This window comes from Bemisia tabaci, chromosome 7 (assembly GCF_918797505.1).
Source record: "Bemisia tabaci chromosome 7, PGI_BMITA_v3".
In the NCBI taxonomy this organism is placed as follows: Eukaryota; Metazoa; Arthropoda; class Insecta; order Hemiptera; family Aleyrodidae; genus Bemisia; species Bemisia tabaci.
In genome coordinates, this window is record NC_092799.1 from 19,004,089 (window position 1) to 19,022,251 (window position 18,163).

General features: G+C 40.3%; 1 protein-coding gene across 1 annotated transcript in view; it reads right to left on the minus strand.

The window, feature by feature from the left end:
- Nucleotides 1-12,924, minus strand: part of LOC109029590 (maltase A3) — a 46,940-nt gene extending 34,016 nt beyond the window's left edge. Inside the window, exon 1 of the mRNA XM_019040098.2 lies at nt 12,771-12,924. The gene's annotated coding sequence lies outside the window, so the exon portion shown is untranslated. The remainder of the gene's footprint in view (nt 1-12,770) is intronic.
- Between the last annotated feature and the right edge of the window lie 5,239 nt (nt 12,925-18,163).

Sequence of the window (18,163 nt, forward strand, 5' to 3'; positions counted from 1 at the left end):
ATCATTTTACTTTTGCTTTCTGTTTGTTGTCCAATTTGATAACATAATTGCGAGTTAAGGAACTGAAACTAAAAATAAAAGCCAATCTCCCCTCTTTAAAGAAAACATGGATATTGATAATGTTAAACACCTATGTCTTCACACATTGGATTGACCCGAGCAAATTACATATCACAGGCTTCAGTCGGAAAACTTGTTTGTATACAGTTACAGTTCACAAACGTTCGTGGAATTTTCCTCCACGGATGAAGAATACGCTAGGGAAAAAACTCATTGGATCTAGAGTCCAGACTCTTAAAAACATCGACAAGAAAAAGTACTCTTGATTCAATCAGAACCTAGCTTAAATCAATAACCAAGCCTCTTAATTTAAGCGGATTTCGTTTTAATTCAAGCAAAAATCCGATTGAATTAAGAGTATTTTTTCTTGTAAATATTTTCAAGAGTCTAGGCTCTAGATCCAATGTGTTTTTTTTCCAGAGTACCAAGCACATACAGGACAGCAATGGGTTTGAAAAGAAAGTTGATTGTCCCACTTAACACACTGTCCAGAAAAGGGGGTCTGGGAGCCACGGGTGGAACTAGCCCGCCGATACAACGGGGCATATCATGACCCCGATGCAGGGTTGGGGATGGTTCGTATGCGCCCTTTGCGCCCTCTCCGCCCTTTGCGCCCTCTCCGCTAGGGTGGAGCGAAAAAATCGAATTTCGCGTAATTAGCGGGTCTCATTGAAAAAAAGTTGTCAAATGGGCCCAATATGACGCACAAGAAATTTCGCCGCATAAAATTGACCCCCTCCCATTCCATAGTGGCCTTAAAGGCCTAAATTTTCAGTATGAGATATCATGGTTTCAGACATACCAATTTCGAAAGATTTTCAAAAGTTAAGTCCCTTTGACCCGAAATTTCGTCCATTTTCTCGTATCATGAACGCAAAACGCACAATTTGCTCGTATTTGTAAGAAAAAATTGCCGCGCGGTCACCCTTCCAGGATGCATCGAGATATTTGGTCAAACGGTGTGTGAGTATACTCTATCCGGGTAGTTTTCGACGTTTTGAGGTCCCAAGCGCCGAAATTTCGTCCGTTTTGGCGTATTTACAACGGTTAACCCATAAAAGCGTAAGCAAGGCGCTCCCGCGGGCTCCATTTCCACAGCCCCCCCACATTCGAATCTTAAACCAAAAATTATATCATAATTTTGTGCTAATTTTGTGCTATTTTGTGCCGCAAATTAAAAATTTTGTGCTGCAAAATTAAGGGGGGAAACGCTCCTCAAAATTGGGGGGGCTGTAGAAACGGTAGCCCCCCCACTTTTGAATTTTCGAAAAAAAAGAATGCCATAATTTTGTGCTAATTTTGTGCTATTTTGTGCCGCATGAAAAAAATTTTGTGCCGCAAAATTAAGGGGGGTAGCAGCATTCCAAATTGGAGGGGCTGTAGAAATGTTTGCCCCCTGTTTCGATTTCTCGGAAAAGGAGTATGCCATAATTTTGTACTAATTTTGTGCTATTTTGTGCCGTAGCAAGACTTTCAATTTTTTCAAATTTAAGGGGGAAAAATTGGTATTTCAAAATTGGGGGGGCTGTGGAAATGTTTGCCCCCCTCTTCGATTTCTTGAAAGTGGAGTATGCCATGCTTCTGCTTTAATTTTGTGCTATTTTGTGCCGTAGAGATATTATTCATTTTTGTAAATTTAGGGGGGTAAACGGGCACATCAAATTTTGGGGGGGCTGTGGAAATGTTTGCTCCCCTTTTTGATTTCTTGAAAAAAAAGTATGCCGTAATACTCTCATAATTTTGTGCTATTTTGTGCCGCAAAAAGAAAATTTTGTGCTCCAAAATTAGGGGTCTTAAATACCACCCCAAATTTAAGGGGGAGGTCGCAGGTGCGGCAGCCCCCCACTTTCGAATTTCGAGAAAAAAAGCACGTCATAATTTTGTGCTAATTTTGTGCTATTTTGTGCCGCAAAAAGAAAATTTTGTGCTCCAAAATTAAGGGGGTTAAATACCATTTCAAATTGGGGGGGCTGTAGAAACGATAGCCCCCCACTTTCGAATTTCGAGAAAAAAAGTACGTCATAATTTTGTGCTAATTTTGTGCTATTTTGTGCCGCAAAAAGAAAATTTTGTGCTCCAAAATTAGGGGGATTAAATACCACTTGAAATGGGAGGGGCGGGGACTGTAAAACAAGTTAGCGCTCCGGCGGAACCCGAATCTTCCGCTCCGGAGTCGCAGGCTCGCAGGTAGCCGGAACCTCTGCCAGCGCAGCGTGGTCACATCTCTCTCCGCTTTGACTTCTGCCCATGGAAACGGACGGAAAGGGCCAAGCACCGTGGCAACTTAAGAAAGATCCGGGCGGGAGATCCGGCGCGGCGCTCTTTGCACGGGATATTTAACCACCGAGATTTATCCTATAATCATTAAGGATCCTTTTTGGAGGGTTATATACAGTTGGGTGTCAGCGAGTTCCAAATCGAATATTGCTCTACTGTTTTTATTTTGCACGCTACCGATTATTATTTACTGAATCGAACAGTTTTGAGAAATAAGTGATTGCCTTTCATTTCAGAAGCAACAACAATTTTGACACGTATCCATGCAGCGAAACATATCATGAAAGGACCATTTTTAAGGAATGTTTCAGAAAATGTGTTATCGTTGATTTCAAGACCTCCGAAATCTAGTTTACATTACCTCACTGGAATGCGCCCTGTGCTCTTTTCCAACTTTTAATAACAAAATTCAATTTTTCCACCATTTTTCGTTAGGTGCCGATGTTTGGTTTCAAATAAAGTGCCCACACAAATATTCTCTAAATCTTGGTGTGGTATTCATGGTTCTGAGGAAAACTACTGCACATTGGGCCTCTAGACAAGGTATGAATGACTATACCTTTAACGTCGATCAATGGTAAACCCCCCTTCTTACGAGAAAATATGTATATATTCCAGGAAATGCTGATGAGATGAAGAAATAGGGATAGTATTATCGGACACAGCGTAAAAAACACATCAATAACAACCATCGTATGTTAAGCTTTGTTTTCGGACGCAGACCTATGCAATTATTTGAGACTTTTATACCGTCATTTATCCTTCATAAAAGCACTTTCCCATGTTTCACCGCTAAAACGAGAGGTGAATTTATTGTTTTTGAAGTGTCTGATGGGACTCTTCCCTCTCAATTTTTTCGGCTTATTCCGAATACGGTCTCAGATTTTTTCTAGAAATTACCGATTCTCCGGAAAATTGCATTTTCTAAAAAAAAAAGTGTTCTTCAATGTAAAATCCTATGTAAAAAAGACGGCTCAGTCGGCATGGGTTAATATTATTCAATTTGTCTGAAACTTGGCAGTCTTTTTGTTCAAATGAATTGATTTCAGGGAGTAAGACCAAAAAAATTCGCAAAAGAAATTTTTTCATGTGTGATTGGGCCACTATAGCCATCGATATGATAAATCCGGTCCCTTGAGTCACATCACTCCGCTTGATTGCGATCAATGTATTCTGTTCTATTTCGGAGCGACCCTAGCAACCTGAAAATTTTTGCATCGTCTTGCAACACCCTATATACCCCTGCTGGTCGATCACGGAACCAGAAATGCTATTGCTTTTGTTCTTCATGATGGGCCATTTTTAATTACTGGCCGCTATGCAGTCCAACCCCCAAAGGGCCCGCTTCGCAGGCCTTTGTTGCTCAATTTAAGTATACCGGGGGCGCGCTACGATGTTTGGAAAATCGAATGAGTAAATACCATAATCTCGTAATTGGCAACACAGCAATCCTCTAGACCGCTATTCGGCACGCTCGACATCGCTGCCCCATTGTCTCGCGCTTACCTGAATCTGACCCTCGACATTTCAACCGAGGATTAGACAGCTCGCGAGTGCAACTTTTTTATTTTTTCAAAAAAAGTGTTTTTAGTCTATATTTTCAAATTCGCGGTAAAATTTCGAGCAAATCGGTGGTCAAACCAAAGAAAATACGTGATTCTGCGGCATAGCAAGATCAATAGGATCGCATTTAGCAAAAAGGAACCCGCGCAGTCACAGTGTTGTTAAAATATTGCTTTTTCATAATTATCTAAAAAAAAATCTCCCAAAGTAGGAAATAGTTCTTGCTTCCCACTAAATAATTTTTGTTAATTTTGAAGGGAAGTTATTCTGTAAATTTTCATACAGTACATATATTTCGTATTTTTAAAAGAAAAAAATGTAGTCGCACGATTTTGAAAACACTGTAATCACGCTGGTTTCTTTTTGCTAAATGCGGTCCAATATTTCTTCTGCTGAATTTGACACTTGCGGACCGACATCTCCGTAGTATATCTACAAATCATAAAAAAATTTAGTTCATTGTAATCTGGTTTTTCCGCAGAATGTAAGTTTACTAAGAGAGTTAAAGTCGAAGCAAATCTTAAAAATGTCATCAAATTTTTTTGGAGCTCCAATAGGCCACAGAGAAGGCCAACGGATTGAGATCCATTGATGCCGAGCGGTCTATTGTTATGTTTAAAGGAGACCGGCATCGGCCGAGATGTGGTTGCGCTGGTGTCAGCGTGTGCTGGAAAAACCTCAGGTCCAGACATCATCGTATCGCGCCCTCAGTATAGAGCAGGATTTTCCAGGGATTCTCTTCCATTAGTAGCCGCGAAAACCATGAGAATCACCCCGGTTGATCATCCAAACGAACTGAGACTAAAAAAACCAAAATTCAATATCTCTAATTTGGTCAATTTTCCGCCAAATTTGAAATTCCCGTCATTTTTCATGGTAGGGAACTTCAAATTTTACTTATTGCCCCTACCCTTGCCCAGCTCACCAGTCAACCCAAATATTAGAACCCTGGGTCATATTGCCAAACTCCGCATGGAGCGGGCTCATCTAGGGACTATCGCCTGTCGGTAGCCGGAAAGTCATGGAAATCAACCCAGTGAAACGCTCAAACGAACTGTGACAAAAAATTAAAATTTACATTGGTTGAATGGGGGAATTCGCGACTACACCACGTAATATGCAAAGACCTCAGCCATATTTTCAAAATCTGATTCTAGCGGGCCAGAGCCGAGTTTGGGTTCTTGCCACTTGGTGCCAAAAGAATGGGTCACTAAATCTTGTTTATTTTATTGAATATTCTGAAAGTAGAATGTGAGTAGATAACGTGGTGATTTTTCCGCATTTTTATGGAGCCTAAATCGCGGAGAAACCCGCTTTTGAAAAATCTAAAAACTGCAAGACATTTCAAACGCACCCGAATGGCGGGAAACTGACGGTGTTGACGCACTGCGGTAGTCATATCGCAATCTCCTCTCATTATCCTCTGATGTTTGTTAAAATAAAACGTGTTTCAATGTGGAATTGTTGCTCGTTTATTACAGCTAACATATGAGAGAGATTCAAGTCTTGAATTCAAAAGATATGATTTCGACTTTAGTATTGTTTTCATGTACGAAGAGTAGATAGACATTTGACGGAATTCGTGGAAACCCGCGCCCGCTTCTGATTGGTGCCGGATGACATCATTCGGCGCGGCGCGAAACCGGGGCGTTTTAAATTTGCGTGTAAGTTGAGCGATTTGAACTGCGCATTTCTCGGTTATTGAGTTATTTGTTCGCGTTTTTAATGTGCGCATCGTGTTCTACGCGTCATTTTCCTTCAGAAAACTATATTCGCAAGTCAAAATTCGTTCATGGTTTAGTGACCCATTTGATCCCCCCCCCCCCTCCCCGCCCAGATATACGGTAACAGGCTGTGATCTGATATCTAGGGATTTATCCCCAGATCTAGGGATTTTCCGGAAATTGTAGGGTTTCAGGGATTTTCTAGACAATCTAGAGATTTTTCTGATGAGGTAAGAGTAAGTAAAAATGGACTCTTTTACCCTCAATTTCACCTTCGACTCAGTAGAAAATATATTTTCATCTATATTTTGTAGTCTTATTGCCACCACCATGCTTACCCGATAATAAGCCGGAACATAAAACGATAGCGTCACTCGATGTGCTTGACAGTTCAAAAAAAAAAAAGAAAAAAAAAAAACCACAACTATATGTAGATTTCGGAGGTCTTGAAATCAACGATAACACATTTTCTGAAACATTCCTTAAAAATGGTCCTTTCATGATATGTTTCGCTGCATGGATACGTGTCAAAATTGTTGTTGCTTCTGAAATGAAAGGCAATCACTTATTTCTCAAAACTGTTCGATTCAGTAAATAATAATCGGTAGCGTGCAAAATAAAAACAGTAGAGCAATATTCGATTTGGAACTCGCTGACACCCAACTGTATATAACCCTCCAAAAAGGATCCTTAATGATTATAGGATAAATCTCGGTGGTTAAATATCCCGTGCAAAGAGCGCCGCGCCGGATCTCCCGCCCGGATCTTTCTTAAGTTGCCACGGTGCTTGGCCCTTTCCGTCCGTTTCCATGGGCAGAAGTCAAAGCGGAGAGAGATGTGACCACGCTGCGCTGGCAGAGGTTCCGGCTACCTGCGAGCCTGCGACTCCGGAGCGGAAGATTCGGGTTCCGCCGGAGCGCTAACTTGTTTTACAGTCCCCGCCCCTCCCATTTCAAGTGGTATTTAATCCCCCTAATTTTGGAGCACAAAATTTTCTTTTTGCGGCACAAAATAGCACAAAATTAGCACAAAATTATGACGTACTTTTTTTCTCGAAATTCGAAAGTGGGGGGCTATCGTTTCTACAGCCCCCCCAATTTGAAATGGTATTTAACCCCCTTAATTTTGGAGCACAAAATTTTCTTTTTGCGGCACAAAATAGCACAAAATTAGCACAAAATTATGACGTGCTTTTTTTCTCGAAATTCGAAAGTGGGGGGCTGCCGCACCTGCGACCTCCCCCTTAAATTTGGGGTGGTATTTAAGACCCCTAATTTTGGAGCACAAAATTTTCTTTTTGCGGCACAAAATAGCACAAAATTATGAGAGTATTACGGCATACTTTTTTTTCAAGAAATCAAAAAGGGGAGCAAACATTTCCACAGCCCCCCCAAAATTTGATGTGCCCGTTTACCCCCCTAAATTTACAAAAATGAATAATATCTCTACGGCACAAAATAGCACAAAATTAAAGCAGAAGCATGGCATACTCCACTTTCAAGAAATCGAAGAGGGGGGCAAACATTTCCACAGCCCCCCCAATTTTGAAATACCAATTTTTCCCCTTAAATTTGAAAAAATTGAAAGTCTTGCTACGGCACAAAATAGCACAAAATTAGTACAAAATTATGGCATACTCCTTTTCCGAGAAATCGAAACAGGGGGCAAACATTTCTACAGCCCCTCCAATTTGGAATGCTGCTACCCCCCCTTAATTTTGCGGCACAAAATTTTTTTCATGCGGCACAAAATAGCACAAAATTAGCACAAAATTATGGCATTCTTTTTTTTCGAAAATTCAAAAGTGGGGGGGCTACCGTTTCTACAGCCCCCCCAATTTTGAGGAGCGTTTCCCCCCTTAATTTTGCAGCACAAAATTTTTAATTTGCGGCACAAAATAGCACAAAATTAGCACAAAATTATGATATAATTTTTGGTTTCAGATTCGAATGTGGGGGGGCTGTGGAAATGGACCCCCCCCCGCGCTCCGCGGATGAAGTCGTCGCGCCGCGCCGCGCCGCGCGGCCGCTCGGCGTCCGGTTTAACCTTTCCGGTGCAGGAACAGCAGCGACAGGAATTTTCGTGGCTAGCGGCAATGCTTGTGAAGAAGACCTGGGTATGATTCACAAGTGTATATGCTATTGAGAAACATATTTTGTTATAATGAAAAGGTTTTCTCGGAGAAGAATGATTTTATACGTAAAACTGAATCTGAAATGAATCACATATTTTCACTGATATAAAGACATATATTTTTGAAAACTGTGTGCAGGCTTTAGCCTATTTTTACACTCTAGTCTCAAAAAGGAGAAAAAGAAAAGTAGAAATAGTTACCAGAGCTTTCTACGGAGAGGCCCTGCACTTGAAGCTCCACCCCCAACCCTTTCATGGAACTGTGACGGTTTCTTAAGTGAATATTCGAGATAAATTGTAAATTTCTTACCTCATCACTTAGGCTACTTGAATGACGTTTAGATACATTTCAGATCCGAAATTTTGATTTGGTGTTGACTTTCGGCATCTTCTTTTTATGGCTAAGTCGCTGGATTATTAGAAGATGTTTTTCTTCCTGCGTGGTTGCCATAGCAGAAACTTCAGTGACCTCTTTTTCCATACGAACACAAAATTTGGACTTTGCCCTTGAGGTTCTCGATAAATCCTTAATGATAAAGGTATCCCCAAAACATGGAAATTCCTATCGCTGCTGCACCTGCATCGACCGACCGGCTGCCGCATCGTGCGTTGGTTTTCCCTGACACCTCCAGACGGTCAATACGGACGCCAAGCGGCCCCGGCGCGACGACTTCGTCCGCTGGTAACGCAGGAAGAAAAACATCTTCTAATAATCCAGCGACTTAGCCATAAAAAGAAGATGCCGAAATTCAACACCAAATCAAAATTTCGGATCTGAAATGTATCTAAACGTCATTCAAGTAGCCTAAGTGATGAGGTAAGAAATTTACTAAAAAGGATACTAGCTTTACTAGCTACTTTGATTTACTAGCTAGGATAAAGAAAAATGGCAACAACTCCAAATGGGAGTGAATGAGAGAGGTTTATTAGCAGAGTTAACGTTTAACACCTGCTGTGGTACATATCTGTAAGCATAGCCTTGCTATAGCTCAGATTAAAACGATTTTTCCAAATGTAACTAACATGGTTGTTTTTTTTAAAACTAAGGAGAACTAATGTGAGTAGACGTCACGGCGATACAAGGAGATAAAATCCCAATTTCTCCACTTTTAAATCATCTATGATCGACGTCTACCGTTTTTTTAATGCTAAGATCTGCTTCAAGCCAAAGATAACAGAGTCAATTAGAAGTGGATACTCCAATGGTCATACTCTCCCAAAAAGGTACTCGAATCCTTGTTGACACATCTGGCAAAAATTGCTGCACTGATCGCAAGGTTCAATTTTTGCCTAACTTGTGAATTGAAGGAATTACTATCAACGGCAAAGTCTGATTTTTTTCTAACCGATTCCAAAAATCGAGACCATGACGTCATCTGAGCTCAGTGTCTAATACTGCCAAGGAAGAACACCGTATGAACATTTGGGAGCAAAGGCCGGATTAAGGGGGTGGCCACATGGGCCGCGGCTCATGGCGGCAAATCTGGAGGGCGGCAAATTTTGCAATTTTTTTAAATGTAGGTATAAAAAAAAATCGGATTTAGAAAAAAAAAATTAAAAACGAGAAAAGACTACAAAATCTCACATTTCCTGAAAGTGTAGTAATTTCTGATTTTGTCGTCTTTCAGTGATACAAGAGACAGCACCTTTAATTAGTCGAGTTAAGAGAGAAACCAAACAAACAATTCGGCTTGGAACGGCGCGAGCGCGACTTAAGGAGAAATGATGACGAGGGCTTGAGATGAGAAGGAGAAGCCCTCGGCGCGACAATCGGCATGTAACACATATTAGCGCCTACAAGACTGCACGAATACTTCACGCATTGCATCAAACACAGTGCGGTTATTGTGGTCAGCGTGAAACGCATAGCGCCTACAAGACTGCGTGAATACCTCGCGCATTAAGCCAAACACGGTGCGGTCGGCGCGGCGGCGCGGCGGAAGTTAAAATCACTCAACCAAATTTTGTGTTTGTTCTTTCATAATTTTTTCGTTCATTTCTTATGAATGGACTTGCCTTGTCCATTAGAGATAGGTTTACGAAACTTGACTTTCGCGCAAAGTTTCGCGTGACCTTTTGCTAGTAGTGTTGACAGGGCTCTCCCAAAAAAATTGTTCAACACGCGGCGGTCAACACTGTCAGCAGCGGTCAGCGTGAAACGTATAGCGCCTACAAGACTGCATGAATACTTCACGCATTGCGCCAACACAGTGCGGTCAGCGCGGCGGTGGAAGTTAAAATTATTAACCACATCTATGTTTGTTCTTTCATAATTTTTTCATTCGTTAAAAAACGAAAAATTTAAGAAGTTCTTAATAAATTACATTGACTAATTTCCCAAAGATAAAATAAAGCATGGTAGGAGGTCTGCAAAGTCGCAAGCGCAGATACATGGTTTCGCACTATGGCCATCGATATGGGAGGCACTTGGATTCAGAGCCCTCACAAGCTAACCCTCTTCATTCTCTCAGCGCACTTTGTACCTATTGATATTAATTTGGAACAAATTGTTTGTAGAATTTCAACTCTTGTCTCAAATTTGCACTTTTGCAGAAATCCCAGAATATAAGTGGAAAAATGAAATAAAATAAAAACGAAAAAAATTGTAAGTATAAAACAAACTAGGAAATTTCAGAATCCCAAAATCTTTAAGTATGATTTTCAACTTTCACCAACAATATGTAACATGCATTGAGTACGTGCTGGATATGAGACATCTCTGAGGAAATTCTATAGCTTATAAACCAATTAGTGGTTAATATGGAACACTACCAATAGTGGTAAAGTAATAATGGCATGTATAGCTTAGTGATGGTATATGTATCTTAGTATGGTATTCATACCTTAGAATGGTTCACAGACCGAGAATCATTAATTCATTTAACACTTCCCATATAGATAATCATATTAGATTTTTCTCCGAGAAGTCCCATGAAGATGAAGCATTGGGCTCAGAGATCTCCTCTTCCATAAGATTGAATATAAAAACTGGATTTTAAACACACATCACTGAAGATACCAGTCGAACTCAAAAATACTCATAATTTGATTTAACTTATTTATTTTTTCGCTTGTTTAAATATAATGCGGTCTTTTTCCAAGTATTGTTAGCTTGGTCTACAGTTCTTTACTGGGAGGCACCTTTATTTACATGTTATTTCTTCAACTTTTGATAGCCAGACATTCTAGCTCCAGAATATTAGACCCATTAAAATATCATATCGATGGCCGAAAAGCGAAACCATGCACCTTTATTGCGGTGTTTCAAAGTTTCCGCTCCTATTGTATTATTTCGAAGAATAAAACTAAAACCAATGAATCAAACATTATAAACAAAATCAAAAAGTTAATAGCTTCAATCAGTAAATAACTTAAAATAAAATACTAATCTTGGAAATCAAGTCAACTTCATAGCTTGAAATTTTTAGACAGTATTCTATTGACAGAAAAGAAAAATCGAGGAAGTTGTTAAGGAATCACGGTATTTTTCCAAAGGAAGACTTCGTCTGCAACGTCGCAAACGCAGATACGCTGTTTCGCATTTCGGTAATTAATATTAAAAAAAATAAATAAAAGAAATAATAAAAAGATAAATAAAAAATAAAATAAAATAAGAGAATTAATATTAAATAAAAAAATAAATATAAATTATATTTTATTGGGTCTACTTTCCGAGAGCTAGGATACGTAGACGAAATACATATCGAAAGTAAAAGAAATAGCATGTAAACGAACATGTCTCTCATCAGTAAAACATATTTTAGACCGAGCTAGATGGAAAGAGACCAAACTGTATTCAAACAAGTGAAAAAATAACTAAGTAAAAAAAAAAAATTACGAGTGCCTTCGAGTTCGGCTGGTATCTTTAGTGACGTGCGTTTAGTAAATATTGTTGAAGAGGAGAGCTTTAGGCCCAATGCCTCATCTCCGGAGATTGGCCATCGACACGTTGCTCTAGTAAGTCACTAACTTAAACTGCCGTCCAAAGTGAGACCGACGTATCTCAATTTGACATTTTTTCAATTATGTTTGTCAGGAAAATGCTGTGATACAAGAAAACCAACATATCGACGGCGTAAACCCGCAATCACATATCTCGTTTGCTGTGTCCGAAAATCTCCGCCTCTATATTATTTTTTTAAAGGAGAACAAAATGAAATCATTCCTTAAAGTTAATGCAGAATTTTCTCCGCATAGAGAAGAAAAATCACGGCAGTTTTTAAAAATTGCCGTCGAGTAGTTTTCCGTTGAAAAAATAAAGAATGACAGGAAGTCTGCGACGTCGCAAACCGAGTTATGTGATTGCCGTCTCACACCGTCGAAATACATCCCTTTTTTATCGAGTCAACTCCGGCAAACCGCCGGGAACTCAAAATGAAAAAAAAAGGCCTTGTGGTCCTAGGGATTCCTTGTAGGTAACAGAGCAGTATGCTGTCGTGCAACGCAAAAACGCCGTAAACGCCATTTTTCATTTTTTGAAAACAATGTATCATCGCAGAAAAACTTTTGTACCTTGGGACGATGTTTTTACAGAATTCTTTCGTAAATACTATGAAAAACTTGACCTGAAAATTTGAAGTGCATGGGTCAAACAGTTTTCATTTTAGAAAGTGTGAAATTCCAAAAAACGAGGGAAAATCTTGATGGATTTACGGCGTTTTTGCGTATGGTAGCATGGCAGTATGTATGGAAGAAAAGTATAAAGTTTAGGATGCACTGGAAAAAAAACACATTGGATCTAGACTTCAGACTCTTAAAAATATCGACAAGAAAAAATACTCTTGATTCAATCGGATTTTTGCTTAAATCAAGAACCAAGCCTCTTAATTTGAGCGGATTTCCTTTTGATGTAAGCAAAATTCTGATTGAATCAAGAGTATTATTTTTTCTTGTTAATATGTTTTCAAGAGTCTGGAATCTAGATCCAATGTGTTTTTTTTCCCAGTGTGGAGTTACGGTGTCATTGCTGTGGAGGACAGCATAGTCCCGAGGCGATAAAACTCTGAAACTGACCTGCACAAGAGTACACTATGATCCGGGCACAGGCGACACTGACTGCGGAGTGACCGGACTGTCAACACCATCCGCGAACTAGTTCAGGGATACAGAGCCGGGATGCTGGAGGCGCACGGGAAGTGCTGGCGGGGGGAGGGGGGCCGCCTCGGGACGACAGGGATACAGGGGGGTCGGCGGGGGGAGTCGGGGGGCTCGGGGGGCCGAGGAAGAACCGGGTGAGGGTGAGGTGGCAGGTCCAAGCATGGTCCTGGTCGGTCTCATATTAATATCGTATCTTGGATTCCGGGCAGGAATCGGGCAGATTCCCAGCTCATTATCCGTTGCGAATCGGTAATCACCTATCTCACCGGTGACCTCAACCTTCACTCATCGGCGAGGCGCGGCGCGGCGCCCGCCACCACTACCACTTCGCCACGCCGCCGCATTGCGGTGGATCTACATTGGCGGCGCTGCCTTACTCATCAACGCTGCCGCTTATTCTGCATGCCGTGTGGAGCGTGGAGAGGTCTGTGGGCTGATTGTTGAAATTGATAGACAAAACATCAGACAAAGAAGACATAGGGGATACAGAGCGATCCTATTGGTTGAAATGGTCGGTTCCTACAGACTAAGAAAGAAAATGATGGGCTAACTATAGAGTCTCTCGTGGGTTGCCGAAAGTTAGTCTATTATCAACGTTCTTTATACATTGCAGCCACTCGCTTCCACCAACAGGATACCTCCATATCTCTTTTGTCTTCTTTGTCTATAGATTTGTCTATCAATTTCAACAATCAGCCTGCTGGCGCGATAGCGAAGAGAGTAGAAAGAGTCAAATTTTCGAAATCGAGTTTCCTTCAAAATTCGTCTTATCACTTTTAGATGAAATCCCTGAAATAGCTAAAACAGCAAAATTCATCTTAATTATATAAAAACGAGACGTATGAGTTCAGACTTATCGCTCCATACTCCCTATATCTTCTTTGTCTGTAGCTTTGTCTATCAATTTCAAAAATCAGTCCGCAGCTCTGCCGCGATAGCGAAGAGAGCACTAAAATGTTCGAAATCGAGTCTCCTTCAAAATTCGTCTGATCTCTTTCAGATGAAATCACAGAAATAGCCAAAACAGCAAAATTCATCTTCTTTGTGTCAAAACGAGATACATACGAAAGCCGTAAGTGCGCAAAAAATGACGTAATTTTAGGCAAGACAGCCGTATGTGACATTATTCCTCCAGAGAGCCAATGAAACCAGTACTTTCAAATACAGTGTCGCCCTCTTCTCCCAATTTCTAATCTGAAAATGTGTTGGTGTGTGTCCAAAACGCAACCACGAAAGCATGCAGAGGGCAGCACTTACGGCTGTCTTGCCTAATAGTAGACTAGCATGAAAGTGAAAAATACCATTTTTATGCAATTAAAGTAAAATCGGTCGATTTTAAATCAGCCGGACGATTTTTAGGAGTGTTTCGGGTGATTGGTGAAAATTTGACAAGAAATGGAGGCTTCCTCCAATAAACGATGGAGAAAGTGACAGACTTCCCACCGAAGGCCTACAAATGCATGCTAACTAATTAGAAGACAAGAGAACAAAAGTAGTGACAGAAATTTAGATATTGAATGTAGGAAGGATGGAAACATTGGTTGACTCTGTCACAACTACGTATTATGATTCAACCTGATGATTTCCACTGAAAGTGCTCTCGAGTAGGAAAGGTAACCAAAAGGAGAGGAGAAGAACGGAAATTATCTCAGGAAGTATGGTGAAGTTCATGCCCTAGATCAAGGTGACATGAAAACTAATCACGAAAGATAGAACATTGTCTGCTCAAGATGTCAAGCCACAACAATGCGAAATTAGGACATGAGCCTGCTTTGTGCTGCAATTTTGACAGCCGGTCTTACTTGTACATACAAGAATGGGGTATGTATCTCTACACCAAGGAAACGGAAATAGAAGTGGTTGCACCGTGAAAAAAAAAACCCTTGGTGTCAAAGTACGATTGCTTACCCTGAAGAATTTTCTATACTTCAGTCTATTACTTAATTTTCTCACGCAGTTAATGATTTAAAAAAAAAAGAAAGAAAAAAATAAAGAAAAATAAAAAAGAAAAGAGAAAAATAAAGTACGACAGGAAGTTTTCAACGTCGCTAACTAAGATACGTGGTTTCTCACTTTGTCCATCGATATAATCATCTTAATCTATGAATTATTTATGTAAGGAACTAGCAAAAAACGTGCAACAGCAGGGCCGAAATAAGGGTGACACGAGAGGAGCGGTTGTACGGGACGTCAAACAAAAGCGCTGAAAAGAAAGGAGGGTAAAAAGATGAAGAAAATGAGGAGAGAAAAAATGAAAATGAACGGTAGGTAAGTATCAAATTTATTGGAACGCACGAGTAACAAGCATAATCTGAGAACAAAGTCATCCTGCTACATGTTTTGGCTGAATCAATAAACGATGTGTGGACTTAAATCTCGCCTTCAATTTTGTCGTGTAGGCAACAACAATATTAGGGGCACGAGTAGATATTTAGGTATTAGGGCCGGATTTACTTTTGGCTACGTAGGCTATAGGCTCAGTGATTTCATGAAGGATAGAATTCCAATGTTTCAAAATCGTTTATTTCTTTTCCATTTTTGACGCTCTTTTTACGTAAAATTCCCGTTCCTGCGCGTCTATCACTCGCGTTCCAAGTTGAGAACTTCCTCAGTTTTTTTTTAAAATGTGGTGTTGACAACGAGAAAGTTCAAAAATGCAAACGAAAACTATTTCAAAAAACGGACCTCCGCCTTTCCTAAAAGTATTGATTAATTTATCTTTAAGATGCATAATTTTTACTAGTCTTTTAATTTTTTATTTTTTAAGCACATATTACTTTGCTACTAGGGTTGTTTTCAAGTCTCAGAACGGAAATATTACGAAAGAAGCGTCGGAAAACTCGTCAGCGCCGCACAGTGGATTGAGTCAATAGAAGAGGTCGGACAAAATTCGTAAACTTTTAAAGCTTATAACTCCGTTTATACACAATTTTGAGGTTCTAAAATTGGTTCCATCGGTTTCCCCGCAAAATTTTCTTCAATATCGTCGTTTCCCTTACGAAAGAACGTAACTACATTTCAATGTTGCCAAATTTTCCGTCAGATATTGCATTTTTACTTTGAGAATCTTGGATATCTTATACTGAAAATCTCACTGATTTTTCCTCTGATCTCATTCAAAAATCGGAACAATTTTGGACGAAAATCCCACGAGTACTTGTAAACGCTTCCAGGACTTTGTGCCCACCTACCTTCCGTCCATTAAATAAATGTCCATCGCTATTTATGTCCACTAAACGTTAAGTCCAGTCTTTATTAAGTCCACATGATTTAATGTCCAACCATGAATATGTCCAAAATTGTCCAAATTGTGGACATGTTATGTCCACATTTTTTTCTTCTCATTTAAATGACAGGAACCACCTCAAAAATAAATGCATACCTAGTTAGTATATTTTAAGACGTTCAACTTCACAGGCTATTAACGTCTTTACAGATAATTTTGAAAATGGAAGTATATACGAAAATTTAGATTTTAGAGGTGAAGAGTTCCTTCATTCTTAAAAACATTTCATTCATGAATCAAGTCATGAAAGAGAACAGACTCCAAGAGCAGATTAAAACATATGTTCATGTGTACACTGTGCGGATATAATAAGATGAAAACCAAAGCGGGAGCCTAGGAAACGCTCCAATGACAAATAAAACATTTTTCAGTAACAGATGCAGTCAAAATTGAAAGTCCTCTTTAACTAATTATTTCGTGCGCTAGTTATTTCGTGTGCGCCTTCAATCTTGTGGGATACTGTGCAACGCCTCTGACGCGAAATAGTTGCTTAAAGCGTTGCGGCGCGGCAGGAAACCAGCGTGACACGCGCATAGGCGCCTACAAACCTAACGGGATACTTCACGCGTTGCGCAATGCGTGAAGTATCCCGTTAGGTTTGTAGGAGCCAGTGCGCGTTCTGCGCAGCTAACACGCCGCTCCGCTCTGTGTTAGGCTCTAATATTTAAACTCGCGGAGTCAGCGTTTTTCAACTCATGATTTTGAAATGTTTGCACTCTCTGCATTGATTATTCCCCTTTAAACTGATGAAAAAGAAATATGTACTACTGGAAAATATAATGTGTTTTTTGTAAATATAATAGTCGTTCCGTGTCAAATTTAATGATCTCCAAAGCATTCAAATTTATTCTTTTGGTTTTGGGCTTTTACTGTGCTGCAGCGTGGTTTAAGCGCAACTAAACGCTCAAAATTGGACGTATTTGACTCAAGAAGGTCGATGTACAAATAAGTTAAAAACAAAAAATTGCGTGCTTCTTAGTTTTGGTCAATGTCAATATAATTTTACACACGGACTAAAATATGACGCTTGAATTTGATTGCAGTGGACTTTACATTTGTGGACTTAACTTAGTGGACGTTTAAGTAATGGACTTGACAATAGTGTGGGCTTTAGAACTGTTGACGTAAAAATCGTGGGCGAAAAGACTGTAGACGTAAAAAAAGTGGACATAAAGTCCATGTACCCTTGTAAACAAATTGATTGTTTGAGTCAATTTGACAACCTTTGGAATGGAGTTACGTTCTTTCGTCCGGGAGACGACGATGTGCACCCCCAGAATTTTACAATGTGACGAAATAAACATAGATATTTGTTGTTTCACTCAACGATTTCATGTCCGACCTCTCCAATTGACTCGATCAACTGTGCGCCGTCAAGTGTGTGAGCCGCCCAAACGCGGACTTCCTCGAGACGATCTTGCCGAATCGCGCCGGAAATTTAGCGAATGGAGTCGGAGGAGTCTCGAGTGCGAATTCCGTGAGCTTGAGGCCGAGCAGAAGCGTCTAATTGCGCCGAGACGTCGCGACGTCTTGTCAAAATGGTCCAGGAAGCGAGGAAAACGACACGTCGCGACGCGCGAGCCGCGAGTTTCGGCCGGAAATCGCCTCTCAGCGCGTTTCCCAGCCGAGAAAATTGCGCGGGCACTCCGCCGCCGTCAGCAGTGAGCTTCGAGTACCTCGACAGTAAACATAAATGCTTGCATTCATCCGCAAGATGTTGCAAATAAACACCGAGACAACAAGGTTTGGGGGTTCTCCGTCGTGAACAGTGTTCGGAAGTCACAGGCGCCAACGCGCCAAATGCGCCTAAAAAATCGGCTACGGCGCTTAAAAATTGAAGGCTCTGCGCCAACGTGGCCCCTAAAAATCTGGATTTCTACAGGAAGTCACATATAAAAAAAGAAAAACAAAATTATTTGAATTGAAAAAACTCAGAATTTGCAGCACTACAAGCGAAAGCTTGCTTTTTCTATTCTTCACGATTTCATTCTTAGTGCTTTTGTCTTCCCCAAGTTACAGCTAC